We start from the raw sequence: 9,721 nt of genomic DNA on the forward strand, positions 1-9,721 counted from the left end.
GAGTTCATCTCATTCACAGTTATAATCATTTTTTCTTCCATTAAATCAATATTTTAAAAAATATTTCTCTTTTTACTTACTCCTTTTCTAGAAGAAAAATGAAAGGAACAATCTGATCCAAATCTGCTCTCCTTCCCTTCTTCTAATAGAACATCACTAGTTCTTAATATTTTTTTTCTTTTCACAAGCAGTTCCCGCATAGTTGTTAGTTTTGCTTGAAGTCACTGTTTCTCAGTTCTATCTCTAAACCCACCTCCCTATCTCAGCTTAGATTTTGATTACTTCAGAGCATTGCTATTATCACAGCTTTTTAGTTTATAAACCTTCCCTTGAACTCCAACTATACATGTTAAAATGATCATAAACCTCTCTCCACCCCACCTTTTTGAAAAAATCTTCCCAGCTAAATAATTTTTCTAATTTTATCCATTAAAGGTGACATAACAGAGTGCTGACCTTGGAATCAGGAAGACCTAGGTTGAAATACAGCCTCAGACACTTGTATGTCCCTGAGAAAGCCATTAAACCTTAGTCTTAATTTTCTCTTATGTAAAATAAGGATACATTAAATAGAAAGCTTCAGCCTTATCTTCCCTTTTCTTAGGATTTTTTTGTTTTTTGAATACTTTGAACTCTTAGCAAGGTTCTTTTTGTTCCTTCCTTGATCTTTAGAGATGGTGAGATTTTCTCTCTGTTCCACATAGCTCTTAAAAAAGTTTCTCAATTTTGTTTACCTTCCTTAAATTATTTTGCTCAGTCATTGCCTTTCAAAGACATTACTCATGTTTTTTTTTTTCAGAAGGAATGCTTAGAAGTCCAATTACTCCTCCCACATAGAGACTTTCCATTACAGTTTTGATATATCTGGGTCAGCTTAAGAAATTAAGTGGGATTGGTTGGGGGGGAGTTTTGTAGAAGTTACAGGTGACATAGAGCCTATGATCATATACTTAACCCAAATTTTACAGTAAGGTACTGTAAACATGTCTTAAAAGAAAAAATTCAGACTTTTGTATGTATGAAGGGAGGGTCAAAAAGTTTACACAAATTTTCCAGATCGTGGAGGTGTTGCACTCCTAAACTCCTTGATGTGGAAGGATTAATATTGGTCTATTAAAAGTCCATTTCCCCCATATGATTATACTAGTCTTTTTCCATATTATGTTATATTATGATATAGCAGAACCTCGAATGATAAGTTGGAGACCTAGATACATTTTCTGATCCTCAGGACCTCTCAAAGCTACCCAAAATTATGTACTAAAAATAAAGCAACTTCAGCTGACTCCATGGTATACTCCAAAAGTATCTATCCAAAAGAAGGTTAAAGGCCTCAGACACTTACTAATTACCTAGCTGTTTGGCCTTGGGCAAGACACTTAACCCCATTGCCTTGCAAAAAACCCCCAAAAGGTTAAAAACTCCTTAAACTAATGCTTAACTTGCTCTTACCCTAACATCCTACAATGCTCCACATAGCATCCCAACCAGGTATGCAACAAAACTAAACCCCCTAGCTTGACCCCACTCCCTTTTCTCTAGTACCATAGAAATCCAAGCTCCAAACTGCAGAAATTTATTGAGACCTTGATAGTCAATGCCACAACAACATTCTGTGTTGCAACAAAGCTCTGTAGCAGACTGGAGGAATAGAGGGAACAGGATAAGTTACTTGTGTTGTAATAGAGCTCTGCCTCTTCCTTTGACATTCCTCCCCACCTTTCAGTCCTCCTAGAACTTTGGAGATCCATACTCCAACTGACAAGAAATCTATCCAGGCCACAGCTGCATCAGCATGGCAAGTAGTCTGTTAGTGGTCCAGACAACTGGCTGATGAATAGAGGGCACAGGACAGGACCCTGTGTATATGGGGCCATATGACACTCCACTAAGCCTGAGAAAAAGAGTCCAGTGTCTAAGTGGGGCAGAGATAGACTGGTGTCTATGGAAGAAGGTATGAAAGGAAGCTGAGATGTTTGGAGATCTAGTTTCACAGGAAAATCTCATCTCATCATCAGAGGAGGAGGAGTCAGAAAGTGAACAATGAGAAAAATAAGGAAAAATGTATTTAAATTGCCAAAGCTCTTATAAAGAAGAGAACTCAATGATTTTAAGCATAAGCAGATAAAACAAAAGGGGGAAAAATCAGAATACGGCTTCCAGGTCTAGTAAATTAATTCAGGCATCTATGAATACTTCAAAAAACAAATGAAAATAAGGCAAAGACCTTGTGGATTTTGAGAAAGTTAAACCACAACATGGCGTTTCTTAGAAATGAGAATTATGAAGACAGTATTTATGGCTTGCATAGTAGAAATATTTGCAGAATAGAACTTGAATTTGTGGAGAAAAGTTTCACCAAACAAACCAAAATTACAACTGATTGGGAATGCAAATACACAAATAATTTGGAAAGGAAAAAAAGCAAATAACATTAAAAACATCTCTTCCTTTGGCAAGCTGCTTAACCCCATTTGCCTTGCAAAACCTAAAAAAAAAGATATCTCTTATATCACAATGCTATACAAATATGACTAAATTTCCATGGTCTCTAGTTTGTCTCTTCCTAGTCAATTGCAATAGTTTTTCTTTAATCTACTAGCTCTAGATTTGGCAATCATATTTCCAGATTATTTGATCCAGAGTTTCTGGTGGGTACTTGTAGATTTTTATCAGAGTGCACTTTACCCTTCGGATTCAGTTCTTCTGGATAATTTTAAGATCTCTTGAAAAAATGATAATTCACAATTTTAAAAAAAATCTCTTAGTCTCTTCTGGTGACCAGAAAATATTAAATCTTCTGAACCCTGTTTTTAAGGGTTTGTTAATTTTTTTAGGGTTTAGTTGTTTTTGATAATAGTTATCTCAATATTTTTCCAAACTTTTTGACTTTGAATTTTTGAAATGTTTCCTTTATTCTTCAGTGTCCATTGCTTCTGTTTTCCAAATCTTTTAAGACAGTGCATTCCTAGACTTGAGAAAAATTGTCATTGGAGTATGCAATATGTAGGAACTACAATAGAGGTCAAGGGCAACATGGATCTGATAAATGCAGGTTTGCTATTAAATTTTTCTTGCAAGAATTTTTCTTGATTGTTGTCCCTTTGATTCATTCATTTTTTACTGGAAATGGAGGTGGAGAGGGCTGGATCTAATTTGAACCATGGTTAGTCACCTTTCCAGAGGAACATTCAATTGGACTGAATTCTTAGAAATGCTGTTTTAGAGTCATTTGATTAGATGGATTTTTTCCCCTTAACTTTAGAACTCTTGAACTAGCCCTACATAGAGGAATCACTTCTGGAGTCCCAGCAAAAATCACAAAATTAGCCTGTAATTGTCTTATTAGGAATATTCCTGGGCCATGATGCTGGGCATATGGCTCATAAAGCAAATTAAACACTAAGCCCTCTGGAACCTGATATACTTGGATTGATACAATTGAATCAGAGCAATATAGTAAAGGACAGAGCCTGCCCTTCTATATTGTGGTCTATATTGGTATGGAGCTTGAGGTGAACATGGGCCCTGTGAGAGGACTTGTGTGGAATTCACAAAAAAAAAAAAGCACTAGATAAAAGGTCAGTTCTGCTACTCTTAATATGACCTTGGACAAAGGACATCAGTCTTATGGGCCTCCTTTCCCTTTTCTGTAAACAAGACTGGGTAATTTCTAAAACTCTGTGATTTCTGTTGTCTTTTATCTTGACCATGTCAGCTCAGCACCTGGGCCCTTTGTTTAGAAAAGGAGAGGCCTGCCAGAAAGAGACACAGGCCAAAGCAAGGTCATCCAATCTTCAAGGTGAACATTCTCATGACGCCCAGTTTTAAAGAGTTTCTGTTGGGGACCAAGCTAGTGTTACTTGTTTTTTCCTCAAAAAAAAAGACCAAAGTACACGGTACTGATCAGCATTGGAGGATGGCAAGTAGTTCTGAATGAAGGCAGCAATAGGATAAATGGTACTGAGGGAGGAATGTTGATAATTGACCCTCACTTTTTCTATCATGGACTAGCACAGAAGAATGAGCTGAGGGACAGCTAGGTGGTGCAGTGGATAGAGCACCAGCTCTGGAGTCAGGAGTCCCTGAGTTCAAATTCTGCCTCAGACCTTAATAATTACCTAGCTGTGTGGCCTTGGGCAAGCCACTTAACCCCATTTGCCTTGCAAAAACCTAAAAAAAAAAAAAGAATGAGCTGACTAATACCTACATAGAGGTGTACCTATTTGGCCTATTGAGATATCACCTCTTTAGCTAGCTGAAGTTGATGGTATTGCCCTGCTGTAAATAGGATAATGCCCTGTTATTTACTACTGAATTTCCTTCAGAAAAAGATGTGAAGCTCTGAAGCTTTATCTTGTCTGAAAAAGTCAGTATATCTGGTTAACCCTGAAAGGGAAGGAAAGGAAAGAAATAAGGGATGGAAGAAGAATATAGGTAAGAGAAGAATTTGTAGGGTAAGTATATATATATATATATATATATATATATATATATATATATATAGATAGATAGATAGATAGATAGATATTAAGACCCATCTCTGTAAATGAATAGACCTTGGACAAATTAGATTACACATTGAGAGGAATGGGATACTAATTAGATGTTTGTCTTCATCTTAAGCAAAATACCTCCATGTTTAAATGGGAATCAGTGCTGCTGTCTTTTTGTCCCTTTAACTCCTAAAAATCAATTTCTCAAAGTCTTATTTACTTTAAGTATAACAACTCCTCAATATTGAGACATTTCCCATAGATGAGTTTTCTTGGATAGTTGAAACTTAACCCTCTCTAAGCCCTGGTACATTTTTTAACATTTGCACAGTCTGGGAAAGAACTTTCTAAAATGTGTTACACAATCTATAGCTCACTTAAATAGAACATGCTAATTAAATATAATTCAGCTACCTTATGAGAATCAACAAGGGACCTGAACCCATGAAGCGAAAATTAAGAGTCTCATGCCCTTCTGACTGAGCTAGCTAGGTGGCACAGTGGATAGAGCACTGGCCTTAGAGTCAGGATGACAGGAGTTGAAATTCAGCCTCAGACACTTAACACTTACTAGCTGTGTGATTTTGGGCAAGTCACTTAACATTGACTGCCTTGCAACCAGGGCCATTTCCAGTAGTCTCCATTCATATCTGGCCACTGGGTCTAGGTGACACTGGAGGAGAAAGTGAGACTGGTGACTTAGCCCAGCACCCCCTAATTCAAATCCAATTGCTGTGCTTGTCATGGCATCTCCTCCCCTTTCAAGAACGAAGGACAATCATCATCATCATCAGTGTAATGTGCTAAGATGCTATTGCAATGTCTTGTAAGGTCGTTTTCCCTTATATTAAATGACCCTAGACTATGATGCTTTTTGAGTTCCTGTGTCATCTGCCTCCTCCCTTGATGTGATGTTGAGGTGATGCCACTTTTTACTGCTGACATAGTAAGTTTGTTCCAGGGGTCATCTTTCTTATTTAATTGCCAGATCTATTCTGCAGAGAGCTGGGAAATTACTTTTTTAAGTTTGCCAGAATTCTTGACAAAATAAGAAAGTTTTGTGAAGAAATTATAAGAATTTCTGGGAATAGACTTTGGTTATTTAGAAGAAATCTTTTTTTTTGCTTTTTTCAAACATTGACATTGACATTGAATGGATGATCTCTTCTATGTAGGGTGTTACTGTACTTAGGCATGGATTTGTTTCATGCTTTGGTTGATTGTGCCACTCATCACAAGTGCAAACATCTTCAAATTACCTTTCTCCTGAAGATTAAAGACTCTTAATTGGAATTCCTGTGAGTAAAATTCATGCTTTTTCTTATAAGGACCCAGGACAAAAATTATACCTTTGAAGTTTGTTTTTCTTTCAGTTCGCCTCACCCTTCTCTCCATTCTTGTTACCTTATCTACTTCCAGTGATTGATCTGTGGCAGAGAAGGCACTAGATAATTATAACTTATATTAAAGGATCAAAGGACAAAGAAGTCTTAAAGAACCAAAAAATTAAAATTTAATGGTGGAACCTTGACCAGTCAACAGGGGAAAAGATCTTTTTTCTTTTTTGGGTGGAAAGGTATGGGGGCTCTCTAGTGGTGTTTTCTTAAGATGGGAGCAGGGGAATAGTGCATGCAAAGTGATACTCTTCTAGTTTAGTGTTAAGATCTTTCAGTATGAGGTTCAAACAGTTCTCAGTTCTGGGATTCTGTTCTAGTCACAGCCAAGTAAGATGCTCCAATCCCTTTATTCCTTCTTCTCTTGTTCCTGCCTCCCCATGTAGCCAGGGAAGGCTGAGTGTATTAAGGATTCAAGCCCTGACAGCTAGGAATGCCCTATATTCATATAGTGGTCAAAGTTCCTTGGTGCCCAGGAAGCCCTAGGCTTTATCAGCTACTCTGGGAGCAGCTCAGATTCCATTAGTATGAAGGATACCAGCGTATTTCTTATCTGGTGATACCTATGGTTCTCCTCCTTCTCACCCCCATCTCCAGCCTCCCATAGTTTAGAGCATGGCAGTATAGGCACTACAGCTATTATAGCTGGCTGCCTCTGCCAGACCAAGCTCTCATTCCTAGATGGTGGCATGTCAAAGGACGAAGTCTCCGTGCTTGGATCCAGATTCTCCTGAGAGGTCAGGGAATCATTTTTTTTCTGGAAGAGAATACAAAGAACCAATTATTGAGGGCAACTGGCTAGGAGTGCCTTAATACAATGATATCAAACTCAAGTAGAAACATGAGCCACTAATATATACATAAGAATCTCCGTGGGCCACATTATTCACTAGGTTTTAAAATGTAATATTATCTGTTTTATTGTGTTTTCAAATTTGTTTTGTTAAATATTTTCCTATCTTAATCTAGATCTGTAAGACAGGGAAGAATACTCAGAAGCAAGTGTAGATTAGAAGATGCAGGACAATGAATGAGATGTTGGGAGATGCCAAAGTCTATTATTTCCTACATATTTCCCTATCTGGAAAAAAAAAATGATCAAATAGGATATGTATATTTGGTCCATTTGTGTTAGTAAGAAATAAAGTTTGTACATTCTGTGTTTATGTGACCCAATTTGAAGGATTAGAGTAAGCATTCTCCCTTATCTTTGAGACTGCAATCTGAATGAGGCTTTTGTTTTTTTGAACCCTATCAGAGTCCAACAAAAGTTTGCATACATTTTATCTTTTCATTGCCACAATGAACTGATGAAGTGGTAGGTAGTGGAAACATTATCTCCCCGACTTTGTAAATGAGGAAGTTGTAGCTATGGAAGTTAAAAGACTTTGAGGTAAACCGTAGAGCCAGAGGCTCCAAATTCAGTGTTTTTATCCACTACAGCAGACGTTTCTTGTTTTAACTCTATTTACTTTTTCAGATTTGTTTTGTTTTTTTAGGTTTTTGCAAGGCAAATGGGGTTAAGTGCCTTGCCCAAGGCCACACAGCTAGGTAATTATTAAGTGTCTGAGACCGGATTTGAACCCAAGTACTCCTGACTCCAAGGCCTGTGCTTTATCCACTACGCCACCTAGCACCTAGCCGCCCTACTTTTTCAGATTTGAAAAATTTTAAATGAACTCCTTAGTGACTTGAGAGTTAGCATGGTTTAGTGGATACAAGCCTGACTTGAAGTTAGGAAGACCTAGATTCAAGTCTCCCATAAGCATATGGATTGTGTAATTATGAACACATCATTTAACCTCCTAGTTAAATTGCCCCAGCAACTTTAAGAATCTAAATTACAGACAAGGAGCTAATTAATCAGAGATTATCCCTCACTTTCTCAAAAAACAAATAAAGGAATGTTAAAAGATATAATTTGGGGCATCTAGGTGACCCAGAGGAAAAATCTGACCTCAGATACTTAATAACAATTGCCTAGATGTTAAACTTTGGGCAAGTCACTTTTAACCCCATTGTCTTAAATAAATAAAATTTTTTAAAAAGAGAGAAATATTTTGTTGGAGATCTAGAGCTGCTGGATCATCACAGTGAGATTTTCTGAGGACTCCAGTCCTCTGAGGGGAAGGGAAGAGGTTCTAAAGAGGGAAAAAAGGGGTGGCTAGGTGGTCCAGTGGATAGAGTACCAGCCCTGGAGTCAGGAATACCTGAGTTCAAATCTGGCCTCGGACACTTAATAATTACCTAGCTGTGTGGCCTTGGGCAAGTCACTTAATCCCATTGCCTTGCAAAAACTAAAAAAAAAAAAAATAATAAAAAAATAAAGAGTGAACAAAGACAATTATACAGTAAAGTGATACTTCATAAATTTACCCAGGGCTATCCTTAATTCTGCATGTGTTTGTAGTGAGAATCACTTGTAGGCTGTGGTGATGTATAATCAATGTCTCCCTGTTGGATGATGTTGGGTGATGGAGCTGGTGTGAATGTTAACAGATCATCCCAAGGTAGTGCCACATATTCCCTTCCCCAATGCCCCAACCCCTACACTTACAATAGCCCCATTTCTCCTTTGGAAGTAATGGAGGAATCTCTTTCTCCTTCTTGTCTCTTCTAAGACTGGAACTTGTCCTTTGGTCCTTTGTTTTGACTTTTGTTTTCTGGAGTGGAGATTTCCCATCCTGTGACCTGGCCTCCCACCTGATCCCCCCCTAGGTTAAGGAGGCCACGATGTCTCAGCAAAGACTAACTGGAAAAGAGTCAGAAGAAGGAACTGTTTGTGACCTCATTTGTAGCCATGGCTACTGAAGACAGTTGAGTCTCCTGGTTGGGCCTTCTAGAAAAGCAGAGCCAGGTTTGGAGAGGGAAGAGATGGAAGTGTAAGAAAAGTAGGAAAGTAATTTTCGAGATGCTCCTTCTCTGTGGTGCCTTCTTGAAATGATTAGATAAGAGTTAAAAGACATCTGTCACCCTTTCTAGACTGAAACTAAGCCTACTCCTTATCTCAATCATATATTCCATACCTAAAACTTAGGCATTTACAACTGCTGTTGTAATTACTCTTCCTTCCATCTTAATCTGTCATTCACATGTATCCACATCACTAAACTGGAAGATCTTGAAGTTGGAGGGAGAGGACTTCAGGATTGAACAAAGCAGGCAGATGAACTCTGTGCCTACCTTTAGCAAAAACCTAAAAATTGAACTAGGTCAAATAATAATCAAGAAATCCAGTGAGCAACTATCACCAGTGATGTTTGATATCCTAAAACTGTGTAAAATGTCAACCTTTCAGGTTGGAAGGAAGAGAACTCTAGTAAAAGCAATGCAAGACAGGCACAAAAACCTTGGCTCATTTAGAAACACATGTACCTTGAAGGACTCTGTATTTTGAGGAAACAAAAGGGGAAGACTCCAGTAGAAAGTGCCAGGGTAGTTAGGAACATATAGCTGGGACCTTGAAAACCATGAGGAGGATCAGAGAGTGGCGTGATAGTAAATGTTTTAGCACCAACTCTCTGGTATCCATGACAAACTTTTAAGAGTAATTTGCATTATGAATATATCCTCCATCACTTTTAAGTTCAAACAAACCAACAAATCAAGCTCTGATTTGTAGCTGTTGATTTCTTGGTATTAAATACTTACACTGAAGATTTAATGATAGGCAGTTTGGATGCCCCATGAGCTCCTTTTAAGTGAACCCCTGACAGAGACCAGTGTTCAGACCAAGTCATTCCAGGCCTCTTCCATTCTGTCCTTGAGCCATTAGAGAGGGTCTGGAAGACCCAGCAATCTGAACTTTAAAGATCCTCAGTAGGCAAAGAC

The 9,721-nt window shown here is 38.0% G+C and overlaps 1 long non-coding RNA gene across 1 annotated transcript; it reads right to left on the reverse strand.

Moving 5' to 3' along the window:
- Nucleotides 1–5,986: 5,986 nt before the first annotated feature.
- On the reverse strand, nt 5,987–8,953 carry LOC141520118 (uncharacterized). Its single transcript, XR_012477548.1, has 2 exons — nt 8,448–8,953; nt 5,987–6,647 (listed from the first exon to the last, which is right to left on the reverse strand). It is a non-coding gene; the product is annotated as an uncharacterized LOC141520118 (long non-coding RNA).
- Between the last annotated feature and the right edge of the window lie 768 nt (nt 8,954–9,721).

The sequence above is a fragment of the Macrotis lagotis genome, chromosome 4 (genome assembly GCF_037893015.1).
Source record: "Macrotis lagotis isolate mMagLag1 chromosome 4, bilby.v1.9.chrom.fasta, whole genome shotgun sequence".
Lineage (NCBI taxonomy): Eukaryota > Metazoa > Chordata > Mammalia > Peramelemorphia > Peramelidae > Macrotis > Macrotis lagotis.